Below are 15,851 nucleotides of genomic sequence, written 5' to 3'. Positions count from 1 at the left end.
TTTATATTTTTGTTTGCTTTGAGTAAATATAACTTTTCATCCAAATTCAGTAGTTGTAAATTAATCTCGTAGAGAAGAAAACAGTTACATAACAACAATTTTAAATAATCTGGTACTCAAATCAATATACCTGGACACTCTATCTTTCTTATTGGAAGTTGGCAATCACTATTTCACCAAATCATCTTGAGGAACATATTCTTGAAAATTTATGCTTTTCATTTGGAGGTCTTCATTCCTCATGTTAAAGCGTCTATTGGCTTAGACATGAGGCCTCATAAGAGACACACAGGTCAAGTTTTATGAATGTGGAGAATCTTCTAGACAAGTATAGGAACCACACAGGAATGGTGAGAACTAGGGATTGGATATCTAGGACATGTTGGACTGCTAGTAGGCCTGGGCCTGTGGGGATGGCAATCTGACCAGGTATAGTACCCAAAAGACTCAGTACCTTGCCAGTAATCAACTAAGTTAACTCAATCTTTGTTTTCTATGTCTTCCATTTTAAGGCAGTTGTTAATTTTATTCCATTGAAAATATAGACTCTAAAATAACTGATTTTTTTTCAAACTCAAAATCAAATAATTTGTTTGCACCATTAAACTTCAGTATCATAGCTGCCAAAAGTAGTACACAGGAGATCCACACCTGTAAGATGTGAGAAACTTTGCATCTTAAAATACATCTTATAATGACTCTATGTTAGAGGATTAAAGTTGCTACATTCGATTTTCATAACATGTACAGATTAATGTGACTTTGTATTTTGCTATTGTTCAACTTCAAAGATTTATTCACAAGCATGTAAATCATAATATGAAGCCCAGAACTCATCCATTCACTTTGAAAAAAGGTACCTCTTTTATACTTGCAGTCATTATTTGTTTTATCACCCAATTATAACTAAGTTAATAGTACTATATTCTCAGAAGGCATTTGAACATGAACATTTTTTAAAAGATTTTATTTATTTATTCATGAGAGACACAGAAAGAGAGGGAAGCAGGCTGTCCACTGTGAACCCTATGTAAGAGGGAGGTGGGGGTAAGGGTTGGGAGCACTAGATCCTGAACTGGGATCACGCCCTAAGTTGAAGGCAAACGCTCAACCCCTGAGCCACGCAGGCATCCTGATCATGAATTAATTGGTTTTCATGATGTATAAATACTATCAAAGACACCCTTTGGGTATCAGATATGGAAGTTACCTTTGACTACTCACCAAATGGTTAACAACTATTTTTTTTTTTTTTTAGATAAACTGTTAATCACAAATAGTAACATTAAAAAAAAAAAAAAAAAAAAACAACTACACATGTACCCATTCTCAAACTTACTAAATAAAACACTATTGATAATTAAAATTTCTATGTAGGGGCACCTGGTTGGCTCAGTCAGTAGAGCATGCAACTCTTGATCTTGGAGTTGTGCATTGGAGCCCCTTGTCAGGTGTAGAGATTACTTTAAAAAAAATCTTAAAAAAAAATCCTTGTATATTTTCCTCATCAAATATTGCTTTGTACCTCTCAGGTGTACCACTGCCCTTAATTCTATGTTTATCATTCCTTTGATTAAAAAAAAAAAAAAAAAAGGTTTTGCCATTTTATACCTAGCCCCTAAAATTCTGCTTGTTCAGTTTCACATACTTTTGATCTTTATGTAAATGATATCATGCTAAGGTAGTCTTCTGTGACTTGCCTTTTTCCCCATTCATCCTTCCTTTTGTGAATTCGTCTACTTGATTCATATGGTTAAATTCAGTTCAATTTAATTGATAAATATGCATTATATGTATCTATTATCTGGTTGATTATATTTGAGCCATTTAAATATTTTTCTCATTAAAAACAGTTCACTATAAATAATTCTTGTATGTACTTTCCAATGCACACATCAATGATTTTTCTGAATTTGTTAAATTCATATAAATTGAATATGAATTGTTTTTCTGAAATGGAAAACGAGGCAAGATGGTTGAATTTAATATTGAACTCAATATTGAATTTAACAAGACCCAAATATCAAGGTTAATAAAAAATGATCAATTACCTTTTAATATACACACATGAAACAATTGGTAAATGATATTTTCAAAAATTTTATTTTGGTAATATCAAAAATATAAAATACCTAAGAAAAAATTCCACAAAAAACAAATCCAAGGTCATTTTTCTGAAAATTATAAATATTTTTAAAAGAAATTAAAGAATAGATAAATGGCAATGTATATCAAGTTCATTGGGCAGAAGACTTACTGTTAGGATAACAATTCTTCCAAACTGATCTACTACAAATTCTATTCATACCAATCAAAATTACATCAAGGGTTTTTGTATGTGTGTGTGGAAATTGATAAGATGATTCAAAAATTTAGAAAACACTTAGATTTGCCAAGGTAAACTTAAAAAGAATAATGTTGTTGGACTTATAGTACTTGATAACATGACATACTATAAAGCGACCACAATTAAGACAGGCATTGGCAAAAGCATAGAAATAGTATAGATTACCGGATCAGAAAAGAAATTTCTGACGATGATTTAAAGACAATTAAGAGGAGGAAAAGAAGATCTATTTTATTATTATAACTAGATTGGATGGCATATATATGAAAAAAAAGAAAACATAACATCAATTCTTACATCATACTATGCAAAATAATTAACTCAAAATGTATCACAGACCTAAATATAAAACCTAATATCTAAGGCATTAAATTCTACAACAAAAGAATCTTTGTAACTTTAAGGTAGGCAAATATTTCTTTGAGTGAAAAAATAAAAATCATACAAGAAAAAAAAGGCAAATTGGATGCCACCAAAATTAAAATCTTTTGCTCTTCAAAACACGTCACTAAGAAAATAAAGATGATAAGCAGAATATGGCAGAAATTTTCATGACACGTATATACACGAACTTACATACAAAATATATAAATTGCTCTCATAATTCAATGAGAAGACATACCATGTAGTAAAAACAAGCAAAATATATTTTTTAAAGATTTTATTTATTCATTCATAGAGACACAGAGAGAGAGGCAGAGACACAGGCAGAGGGAGAAGCAGGCTCCCTGCAGGGAGCCCGACAGAGGAGTTGACCCTGGGTCTCCAGGATCACACCCCAGCTGCAGGTGGCACTTAACAGCTGTGCCACCAGCGCTACCCACAAACAAAATATTTTATCAGAATCTTCATAAAAGACAAATATAAATAGCCAACGAGAACATGAAAAGATGATTTGAAAGCATTGGTCATCAAGGACATGCAAAGTCAAACCACAGTGAGATACTGCTATGTATCTATTGAAATGCCTCAAAAGTTAAAAATCTGGAACATTGCAAGTGTTCCCTGCTAAAGGGAAGATGAAAGTGTAAAATCACATTGGAAAACCTTTGGCAGTTTCTTAAAACTTGAATACATCCTATCATATGACTGGGGCAATTGACTTACAGATATTTAGCCAAGAGAAACAAAAGCATGTATCAAAACAAAGGCTATACAAAAAAATTTATAGCCATTTCATTGGCCATAGATCAAAGGTGTAAATAATCCATTTGTCCACAAATTATAATATATTCTTACAATGGGATACTATTTAGCAAATAACTGTTGATACACATCAACATAGAAGAGTCTTAAAATTATTTTGCTGACGAAAAGAAGTCAAGAAAAAAGAAAACATGCTATATAAACCATTATATAAATTTAGAGAAAAGGCAAACTCATTTAGAATGACCAAAAGCAACTTAGTTCTTATATGCAGACACAGATGGAGGAATGGAAGGGATTCAAGAAAAGCATTAAGAATTTTCCTGAGGGGAATCCTGGGTGAGCTAGTGGTTGAATGTCTGCCTTCGGCTCTAGGCATGATCCCAGAGTCCTGGGATCGAGTCCCACATTGGGCATCACATAGGGAGCCTGTTTCTCTCTCTGCCTGTGTCTCTGCCTCTTTCTGTGTCTCTCATGAATAAATAAATAAAATAAAATAATAAAAAAAGAACTTTTTTGGGGTGATAGAAATGTTTGCTTTCCTGATGTGATGCTGTGATGGCTTCGCAAGCATATACATCTTCCCCAACTGACCAATTGTTATTAATTATCTGCTGTATTTCAATTATCTTTTAGAAGGTCATTAAAATAGAGAAGTCTGATACCCATGATGATGACGTAAGAGTATTTTCTAATCAGTGAATCATGGAGAGGAAACTCTGTTCCTTTTATTGTACCAGATTCATATTTTTCATCCACAACTAAAATCATCATACCTATAACTCTGGATTATATTTATGAGTTTTCCTATATCTTCCTCATGATTTCCCTGTACACCTCGTTGATAGCAGATAATTTACTTTTTTTTTTAGGATTTTTTAATTTTATTTATTAATTTAAGAGAGAGAGGCAGACAGACAAACAGACAGAGCATGACTGGGGAAGGGGCAAAGAGAGAAGCAGACTCCCCACTGAGCAGGGAGCCCAACATGGGGCTCGATCCCAGGACCCTGGGTGACCTGAATGGAAGGCAGACCTTAACCAACTGAGCTACCCAGGTGCCCCACAGATAATTTACTTCATAATATATTATCTATTCACTCACTAATGATTTATCAAGCACCTACTTTATACTAGACAATGTTATAAGCACTGAGACACAGTGAAAAATAACATTCCATTTAAGTAAAAAGAGACACAAAATCAATAAGTATATTCCAAAGTAAATTATATAGAGTAGAATAAAGTAATGTAAAATATGTAAAATTGTTGAATGAATGGAAGAGTGAATGAATGAATGCAAACTTGTCTTGAAAGTCCAAACACACATCTATTGCTTTCCACTTAAAGTAATAGAAAATGAAAAAAAAATAATAGAAAACCTAACTAATAGGAAAGAAAGTATTTACTATTGTCATAAAATAGGAAAACTGAAGTGAGGAAATTACTGTCCTTGTTTCAGCTACTCACTGTTTCATCTGTCATCCAGGCTCCTTGTGTCTTTCACCTTTACCAGCCTTACTGTTTTTGATTTGTTCCCATTCTTGTTGCCTCATTATCATGGCTCAGCTGCTGAACTATCAGGCTTTTAGAGGGGGGCTTAAAATTATCAATACATAGTTCTTCTGTCTGTCTCTTTCTCCACTCTGGAAACACTGCAGAGATAGTTGCAGAAATCAGAGTTTAAAATTTCATCTTTGTTTCTGAAACTCCTCACTTGGTGACACGGCTCAACACTGTGACAGAACGATTCTCTAGAAAGCACTTGTTCAATTAGATACACAAACATGCGCCGTGACCAGCCCAGCTAGACTTTGGAAGGCCTCCCTTTCAAGGACAGACTGTACTGTGGTATGTTTACCATCTGAACCAGCAAGGGAAACCTTTGTTCTGAAGATAAATGCCCCCTGGGCTAGGCTACACATGTTCATTTTTCTCAATCTCTCTTCCTTTCTTGGAAAGGGGTGCAAGAAGTACGAAGAGGTTGTAAGCTGTCTCTACACTGGCCAAAAACCAAGAGAATTTTCTATAGAGTCCTGGGACAAAAGAGAGAGTAGATATCCACCTTTATTTGAAGTGGATTTAAAGTCTTTTTATCTGCATTATAGGAAGAGTAGAAATATCATGAGGTGAAGACTAAAAAGTAGCTGAACCTAGGCATGGTATGGTCATCTGTAACCAAAATAACACTGAATCTGAACTGAAGAAAAAGCATTTGACACTTTGAGCTTATTACAAACCTCTTTGTGATGTTCTCTGAATTTTGGGTATTTTCAGAGGAGGTTCTATACATTCATGTATTATCTATCTATGTATCTCTCTAATCTATCATTTACCTATCATTAAATAGCAGATCCCACAAATACCTATTATATACTCTGAATTATGACACAAAAGACTGCACTGATGACAAAATTACCCGAATCAATGAGAAAAGGGTTTGGAGCTTGAAACTATAAATAAGCAGTCTTGTTTTTTTTTTTTTTTTTTTTTTTTTTATTTGTGACAAAAGGCTAACCCTCAAAACCAAACTAGCTGCCTTGAAAATATTGAATCTGAGTCAAAGTGAGAACAAAATGGAAAGTTACATAGCATCTCAGGAACCAGACAAAGGTAAGTGAATGACAATTAAGGAAAAAAAAAAAAAAAACCTAAATAAAAGTCTGTAGATATGTTTCAAGATAATTCATTTTACATCCACTTTGATCTATCATTTAAAAGAAGCAAATTGTTTGCCCTCAAGAATGCTGCACTACTAAACAAAGCTTTAAAAAAATTACCTTATTAAAATTGTAATATTCTCCCAATAATATAGCCTAAAATAGTTAAAAAAGAATTAATGCATCTTTTTTATATCCCCTCTGCCCTCTTCTCTCCATAGTATCTTGGCTGGTTTAGGATCTACTCTTTGGCTTTTAAAATATTGTATGTCTAAAACAAAAACATCCAAAAAATTAAAGCTAATAAACTCGTATGTAATGATGAATATAAAGTTTTCCACAAAATTATATGTAATAGCTGAGGATGTGCTTGAAAACACACATTAATTAGTCTGTGTCCTCCAAGAAGCTGATTCCAAAAGGACGTTAGATACACCAGAGATTTATTAAGGGAACAGCCTGTGAAGGCCAATGAGGAGAGTTTCTGTGGAAAATGGGAGAATCTTCAGACTATGATCCAGTTTTGTTTTGTTTTGTTTTGTTTTTCCTCTTAAGAAAGAGGGATAAAGGAAGAAAAGAAGATCTTTGAAAGCCGTGTGGTTCTGAAAATGTTTTGGCAAGGTTGACAGAGAAGTGAAATGTGATTTCTTCAGAACCAATGAAGGCCTAACACATGCCATGCTGGCTTGTCAGTGCTAGGACATGCATCACACAGCGCTACGTCTTATACCTTCCCATTTCCTTTGCTCCCATCCTCTCCCCCCACTTCCTTCCCTCCCTTCCTTCCTTCCCTCCCTCCCCATTCCCCCTCTTTCCCCCTTCCCTCTCCTCTTCCTTTCCTCCTTCTCTCCCCCTCCCTCCCCTCCCTTCTTCCTTCCTTCCTTCCTTCCTTCCTTCCTTCCTTCCTTCCTTCCTTCCTTCCTTCCTTCCTTCCTTCTTGTTATAGGTGTTAAGCACTATCTTTATTGATTGCCCAAATATTTGTCCCTAGGGATGACATCTCCTCAACCTCCTGAGGGTCAAGACCTCTTACCTGTGCCTCTGGTCTTGCTGGTTAATTGTGGCCTCCTGGCTTCTGGATGTGAAGTAGCTACCCTTCAAGGGTCCACCTTTTCCATGAGCATTAAGAACCTCAGTTCTGTAACCACCTGTCCTGCACTGTAGCCATGAGGTCATACATGATTGACAAAGCCTTTAGCTATTACTAGACTAAAAACCTGCCACAACTGTTACATTATAATTATAGGTATCCAAAACCTAGCTGTCTCATATCATGATAGTATTAGGCATATGTGTTTTAAAAGTGTTTTCTTTATTTTTTTCTCAAAGATGTTATTTATTTATTTGACAGAGACAAAGAGAACCAGAGACAACAAGTGAGCGGAACAGCAGAGGGCTCCCTACTGGATATGGGGCTTGATCTTAGGACCCTGGGATTGTGACCTGAACCTAAGGAAGACACTTAACAACTGAGCTACCCAGGCATCCCTAGAAACATATTCTTAAAAAAAAAAAAAAAAAAAAAAAAAAAAAAAAAAAAAAAAAAAACCTTTAGCTGTAAAATTGCAATTATAAAAATTATAAATTTGTCTTTGATTTTAATGGAACTGTTGACTAAATAGGAGAAATCTCTTGTAAAATTAAAAGTTCTCAGAGAAGTGACCTAGGAACAGGTGATCTAGAACAAATGTGGTTGACATGAGACTATTTAAACCTCTATACAGGGGATCCCTGGGTGGTTCAGTGGTTTGGCACCTGCCTTTGGTCCAGGGTGTGATCCTGGAGTCCCGGGATCAAGTCCCACATCAGGCTCCCTGCATGGAGCCTGCTTCTCCCTCTTGCCTATATCTCTGCCTCTCTCTCTCTCTCTCAGTCTGTGTCTCTCATGAATAAATAAATAGAATATTTAAAAAAATAAACTTCTATACAGATAGATGTTTTACATTGTAATAATTTTATATTTATCTTAATATAAATTAGAAGACAATATAATTACCACCTCAAACCTATTATTTCATAGATATTAAATATATGTTTAAATAAAAACACTTAAATAATTTTTAAAAACACACTGGTATACTAAAATACAACCACAAATTTGGTAAGGTTTTAAAACAATAATTTAAATAAAAATCTAAGGTTGGTAATGGTACCAGTACAAACAAATATTTGCTAAAGTTGAACATACGATTATCCTATGATTCAGTATTTCTGTTTCTAGTTATATATGTCCATCCTATTAAAAATTATTTCTGGGCAGCCCCGGTGGCTCAGTGGTTTAGCACCACCTTCAGCCCAGGGCATGATCCTGGAGACCCGGGATGGAGTCCCATGTTGGGCTCCCTGCATGGAGCCTGCTTCTTCCTCTGCCTTTGTCTCTCTGCCTCTGTCTCTCTCTGTGTCTCTCATGGATGAATAAATAAAATCTTAAAAAAAAAATTCTTATTTCACCAAAATATACTAAAAAATATTACTAGCAATCTTATGATGGGGAAAATCTGAAAACAACTCAGATGGTGTATGCACACAATGGGATATAACACCGCAGTATACAAGAACAAAGTATTGCCACTCATCAGAGATTGGATGATTTTCACAGATATATTGTTGAACAAAAGAAGCCCTACACACACTAAAGGACATACTGACTGATTCCATTTACATAAAGTTCAAAAGCATGTAGAACTAAGCTGTGGTGTCAGATGTTAAGAGAATGGTAAGGAATATGGACTCAGTGGGAAAACCAGGGAACCCACTGGGATTGGCACAATCTATACTTTGATCTGAGTGGTAGTTACAGGGGTCCATGCATATTAAAAATTCATGGAGCTGTACACTGAAGATTTGGATACTTTTACTGTATAAAGTTATACTTCAATAAAATAAATTAAGCCCAATGGTGGTTGTACTACTACTACTACTACCACCAATAAAACAATTGGTCAATCTGGGTGGAGGGCAAACGAGTCAATCAAAGTTCTCATTTTCTGAATAGTAAAACTCAGGCTCAAACAAGTTTAAGGGCCTTGTCTAAATGCATGTCATAAGTTAGAGAAAGAATTCAAACTAAAGTTCCTTTCTCCTTACTCTCTCTCTCTCTCTCTCTCTCTCTCTCTCTCTCATGTTGTTTCCCGATAAGAATTTTCCTACGGTCATTTTCACCACATATTTAGATCCTGAAAAAAAAAAAAAAAAAAACCACAATAGAATAAGGAGTCACAGACAAACCCGGTTTTTGCTATTGGTTGTAAAGAGAAGGATGGCAAATGTCAAATTTTGCGTCTTACATCACTGAACAAGAACAACAAAGCTCAATAAGTCTTGCATTTAAACTGCTGAGGTTGTCTATTTGAAAGGGTACTGGCCAATGATGAATTGCACACATGTTAAAGGAAAGAAGTATTTAAGGGAGGCCAAAAATAAGGAAACCCTGAAATATGCCCCCTGGAAACTATGGAAGAATTCATTGCTTTTCTGTTACAGAGTTATACTTGGCTGAACTGGGTGAAATTTAATCTCACTCTTCTTCGATTTGCATCACTGCTGTTTTAACTGTTCTGCTCTAAAAATCCAGATTTGCTATTTTATAACAGTAAGTTTCTATTTAAACATAATTAGAGAATGTGCTGGAAACAGCCTCAAGCCCTACAAGTCCAGCATGTCATAAATGTCCAGTATCAAAGAAATTCTACAAGGCAGAAATTCTACATTCTGATGTGCTACCTAATAGGGAGGAAATCAGCAAACAGGGAAAAAAAAAATGGTGACCTCCAAAGACAAAGGAAGAATGCAGAAAAAATATTAAGCATATTGCATTCACTTTCTTTTCACATGTAACAGAAGGACTCTGAACATTTAGAAGCGCTAAGATTGCTTCATAGTTAATTTAACACCTTGATAATACACTTCTACTTTCAAATCATACTTTGTCACTCCTGTACAAACTGCTTCCTTAAGATAATCAATTAGGTTGGCAAAGGCAACAGATGTTAAGCGCGGAGTGTCTTTCATACTGACTTCTTTCTAAAGTATCAGAAATCTTAAGTAATTTTCATTTAATGCAAAACCTAACGAAAAGACACAGGTAATGAGTTAATAACAACATCATTCATTAAAAGAGCCTACTTTCTCATGTTGGAAATGTCTTTCAGAACTTGATTTTGAAGGCAATGACAACACAGACTTTAAGGGTTGAGAGAGAAGTCTAAGTATACCAAGAAAGTTCTTGTGAGCACAAGGCAAAATCACTACCAAGCTTCAAGTGAGCTTTTTCGAGCCCTGTGCCCCATTGGAAATATCACTCCTTACTGTACAGATTCTTTCCTCAGGATCGTTCAACTCTGTAGTGATGTTCTTATCCCTCTGGAATCGCCGTGTATGAGAGAAAGAAGCACAGAATTCTGAATTACATAGGGAACAATTTTGTGATAGATCTCCCATCTGGTATCTACCATAGGGATTTTTTTTAACATATCAACCTTCATTATGATATCAAGAGAGTTATCTTGTCAAAGTTTTCATCTATATTCTATATCTATATTCATTAAAACTTTGATTAAAAGGATCTTGAATCTGAAAGCCTCAATTAACTGATTTTTTTCTGTGTTCTACTTTTAGGAGAAAAATTAATTCATTAAAGGAAAGAAAAAGAGATAATTTCAAGGATTTATAATAAAACCCAAACTTTTTGTCTTCTTTTTTCAAACCACTGGGTCTATTTTTCAGACCTTCAACATATCAGGCATCGTTGAAGACAAAGGGAATTTGAAGACCACTGCCTTCAAAACGCTCAATTCCAAGAGCAGAAACAGATGTGCACAAGTTAGAGTTAAAGGGAAGAAATATTGATCAATTCTACCTGACAAAGAAGAAGAAAGGTGTTATGAAAGGCTTCAGATCACAGCTAGTTTTTTTCTAATATGTCCTATTTCTTCTCTGAAATATTACTTTAGAGTGATCCTGGAAACTCTCCAAGATCATAGCCCACCAATGATCAAACAATGCTAACTTTGTACAAAGTAAGAAAAATGTATTCAAAATAGTTACATACCATTAATAAATATCAAGGGTAAGAAAATCAATACTTACCTTACAAAACCACTGGTCAACTAGAACTCTTAATTTTATATACCTGCAAAATGTTTCGTCTCATACGGTCAATATTACACCTATTATTTATCCCATCCTCTGATTGAACAAGCCCAATTCACGGGATATCATCATAAATTGGTATTTTTTTCACTATCCCTTAAATGTACTCTCTGGGGCAGGGTTTTCCCATGCTACTGATTGAAATTAAAGTTAGTCTTGTTTGTTAATTAATTAATTAATTAATTAATTTTCTACTATCAAATAACCAAAAGCCCTGTGGGTAAGAAACTACTGCCTTGTGCAGCATATACTGGCAATAAAATAAGTTCCTAAAGTGTATTGCAAGCTACTCAATTTATCCTGAGAAGGTTCTAGGTCTGTGGTGAGAAAGGGATGGAGTAGGTTCCTTTTCTCTCTCCACTTTTCTTTCTCTTTTCTTTTTTTCTTTCTCTTTTACATTTTGTTTCTAGTTTCTTCTAACTCCAACCATGTGGGGGCTGGGATGGAGGGTGAGGGAAATTTAACAGAAAAGGAGTTTAGGGAACAGGAAAAGAATAGTTACACAAGCACTGACCTAAATGCTTCCTTGGGTAGGAAAAAACTTTTAATGTGAACACTTTCCTTCAATGATGTATTGAATTCCTTAGAAATTCCTTCACGTTCCCAATTGCAGAACATTTTGCGCATCAATTCCCTTAAGAAGATTGAGGAACTCTCTTTCCTGGATGATCCTTTACATATGCATGGACCCTGAAGCATCTAGAAATCCCTCTGACTAATTTAGGCATTGTTATGGAAGAGACCAATAGCTCACCACCTGGGAGGCATGCACCCTTTTTATAGTGTAGAGTTGTTCCTTCAAAGCAGCACCTTAGCCAGAAGCTACATTTGAGGCATCCCCTTTGCAACTATGCGGGGCCCTGGGAACTGATAAAGACTCAGCATGTATCACCTCCAGATCAAAGTGGATAAAAAGATGTGCCTTTCCCAGCAGCCAGCTGAATGGGGAGAAATCTAAACGCCTGGAGTAGCCATGCAATAGAAGAATTTTAGATCCCTGAATGACTGCAAAGAAGAAAGCCAGCTCCCTTCCTACCTGTTTGGATTTTATATGAACGGATATGAAATTCTATTTTGTTAAGCCTCTGCAAGTGTAGGGTTTATGTCTTTACAGCAACAACCCAGCATAGCTTTAACTGAAACATCCATAAAGTTCTCAGATATAAAGTTTGAGTATCATTATGCCTTCTGTTTATTGATCCTGGTCTAAATCTGGTCAAAGGTAAATGTTCCACATTGTCAGCCTGGACAGAGTTTGAGTATACAGTCGCCCAAAGCAGCCACTTCTTTCCTCTGCTGTCAGTGCAGCTACCGGCTGTGTTTTGTTCTCCCAATTTTTCAGGTTGGAATCTCACAAAATGTCACTGCAATCTCTGCTCCCAAGGGTATAAGTAATCAGCTTTCCAAGTGGTCTCCTAAAAGTTCTTTTTTCTTAACTCTCTACCCACTGCTAGAGGTTTTAAGAGTCTTGAACCTCACCCCCCCACACACCTCCAACCTCTTTTTCAAGTCCTTGGCACGTCTCACAACTTATTTGGAAATGTGGTATCTAATTTCTGTGGGCTTAAACCACACGCATTTCAGCTTCCTTTTTACATTCTTTTAGCTCTTTGAAACAGTCAAAACATTATCACGTTTATTTTATTATTGGATTTTACAGCAGAATCTGTAACATAACTTAGACTCACCACAGAGAAGCAACTACTGAAAATATGTTGGAGGAACTATCTGCCCCCAAGATTTCTTGAGTCTCCCAAATAGACTTTCTCAGAATCATTCTAAAATGACTTCCCTGAGTTTACATTATTTAAGAGGAAAAGAAGAGGCCCGAAGTCTTTGCAACAGTGAAAGTAATATTTTTCTCTCCTTTCAGCAAATGGTGAGTTGTGAGAACAGCTGAATAGAATAATTGTGAGGAATGAAAGTGCTAAGGAAGGTAGTTGTGAGGAATGAAAGTGGTAAGGGGGGGTAGGTGATGGGAAGAGGGAGTAGAAAAGAGCCTAATTTTATATAACCCATGACATTTTAAAAGTACTTACTAAATTTCATGGGACACTATCCGCCATATTGCGTTTTTAATGTATCCCCTATACGGTTTCGTTTCACTTGTTGTTAGAAGGTGAAAGAAATTCTCCTCAATAATTCGTGTCCTGTAATTGATTTCTAAGTAGTGTAGGGTGAAGAGAGGTCAACAATAAAACAGAAGGGGAAAAAAACCGCAGACACTGAATGTGGGGAATCCAACCAGGAGAAGATATAGGTCTTCTTAATTATATCGAAGTTTAATCCTAGAGGCATCATCAACTAACCTGGCAAATCAAAACCCCCAGCATTAAGTTCAAGGACAAACAGCAATGAATTGCAGAATGCCAGGCTCCTGGTAATCCAGGCAATGGTCTCCTTAACCCCTCTGCATCCTCTCATTTACTTTGGTTGCTAAATGAGGACACAAACACCTGTTCCAGCAGCAGGTGGCATTTGTTTATTATAGCTTTACCTGCTGGGTTTTAATCAGTCTGCAGCTGCAGGATCCCGCTTAAGTAACAGTTTATAGGACCAGATTTTTACCGAGTGGTATTTTCCACGAAGAAGCAAAGTTTCATTCAACACTTCCATCATACACAAAACACCATATAAACAGCTTTTATCCCTCCATCTCTCATCCCCTAACATTTAGGACTACTAATTAGTGAATCATTTCACATGCAGAGTTGGAAAGCTAAGCTCTTTTTCTTCTGCCTTCAGGGATACTCTGTGTTATGTGCTCTCATTACAAAATCTCTGTTTCTTAGGAAGAGAACATCTAAACTCTCCCTGCTTGTGCTACTTTTCTTTTGTAAGCCTCAGAAGGATTGTTAAGGCAACTTCCATCTTAGAAGGGAAGGGAAAAAAAATAAAAAGAATCAATAAGGAAAAAAAAAGCACTGCATCTAGATGAGAATGAATCTCTGTACTCAAACTACATAACAACTTAAAAAAAACATACATACACACAATAAGAATTTGAAAATTACTTCAATACCACCAAGGTAAAAAAGACATTATAAGAAGTGAACTTCCTTCCTGATGATACTGAGATTTTTCTATCCATATAGATCTCCTATTTTTTTAAAAAATCACATGTGGTTTTTGTCTACGTCTTTTAGAAGATGGTTACCGTTCAATTCATTTTGGCAGGCATTTATGCAGTTGGTGACTGTAACAAGGAAAATATATTAATGATTGTGAATCTCTTCAGATCTGTAACTCTTCTACTCATAGTTTTATCTTTAGGGCTTAACAGAGATGTTACAAAAAGTAGAACTCTTTAAAAACCTTGAGGAGTGAATAAGTGAGCAACACTGCTCTCAAATTATCCACAAGAGAAATCCCAGACATTATGTGCCTCCTGATGAAAAGAAACCAACCAACCAAAAAGCAACAACAACAGTTTCCAGTCTTGCCAAATCAATTGAGCATTGAAAATTGCTGGACAAGACTCTGATCCCCTCTTCCAGCCAATGGAAAAAAAAAAAAATGCCGTCATCAACCCACTTGCTTAAACAAAATTTCTAAGAATCCTCCAGCATTTCTTCTTTTCCTTACCCCCTTCATCTTGCATCTGATCCATCAGCCAGCTCCATGAGGGCAAAGCCAGGTCTGTCTTACACCGATGGACTCCCCAGGTTGTATGCTGCCTGTCGCACACTAGGTTTTGAGGGAAAAAAAAATGTATGACTGTATGATGAATGAATAAAAAATATGTTGGTTATGTAGCATACAATAATTTTCTTCCAAAAAATACATGTTTCTAAATTGGCATTGTAGTTTACAGTTAAAAGCCTAGGCATCTATACCCTACCACTTACAAGTTCTTTGATTGAGCTATTTTTTTTCTCATCTGTCAAATGCATATAATAATGGTTCTGAACTCATGAGTAGTTTGGGAAATTAAATAAATTAATATGTATAAATTACTCAGAGCGGTATTTGGCACATAGCGAGTGCAAAGAAAATGCAGCTTAAAAACACACTTCCGGGTCACCTGGGTAGCTCAGCTGGTTGGGCATCTGCCTTTGGCTCAGGTCATGATCCTGGGGTCCTGGGATGGAGCCCCACATCCCTCTCCCTCTGCCTGCAGCTCCCCCTGCTTGTGCTCTCTCGCTGTCAAATAAATAAAATCCTTAAAAACACACACACAAACACACACTGCCTATACTCATATTACAGATATAAAACTACTTATTACTATGATTTGGGTTTAAGTCTTTGTGAATTCATAATCCTGGTATGAATGTAATAGGATCCTTCTTCTGGTCGCTTCTATTAGAGTTACCCATTACTTGAGAATACTTTTCTCTGAGCAACATCAGAATCAATGATGCAATTTACTGAATGCTTTCTGTCTGATGACCCCATCTTCCTTCTGATCTAGAAGGTACAAGGTTATTCTGATTCCCTCTTCCACCAATTTAAGAAAGGGAAGTATCTGATGTCTGGATTATGGAGGTGATAATAGCAGGGAAAAAAAAAGAAAATTGAATGAAGTAGGAAATATAATGGGGATG

General features: G+C 35.9%; 2 long non-coding RNA genes across 2 annotated transcripts in view; both read left to right on the top strand.

The window, feature by feature from the left end:
- LOC140622684 (uncharacterized) overlaps nucleotides 1-11,250 on the top strand; it is a 28,247-nt gene extending 16,997 nt beyond the window's left edge. Inside the window, exon 2 of the long non-coding RNA XR_012022376.1 lies at nucleotides 10,771-11,250. This is a non-coding gene — a long non-coding RNA (uncharacterized lncRNA). The remainder of the gene's footprint in view (nucleotides 1-10,770) is intronic.
- LOC140622687 (uncharacterized) lies at nucleotides 798-8,029 on the top strand. The gene is made up of 3 exons (XR_012022380.1): nucleotides 798-856; nucleotides 6,006-6,106; nucleotides 7,505-8,029. It is a non-coding gene; the product is annotated as an uncharacterized lncRNA (long non-coding RNA).
- Nucleotides 11,251-15,851: the final 4,601 nt, after the last annotated feature.

The sequence above is a fragment of the Canis lupus genome, chromosome 2 (assembly GCF_048164855.1).
Source record: "Canis lupus baileyi chromosome 2, mCanLup2.hap1, whole genome shotgun sequence".
NCBI classification, from domain to species: domain Eukaryota; kingdom Metazoa; phylum Chordata; class Mammalia; order Carnivora; family Canidae; genus Canis; species Canis lupus.
This window is presented reverse-complemented; position numbering and strand designations above follow the sequence as displayed.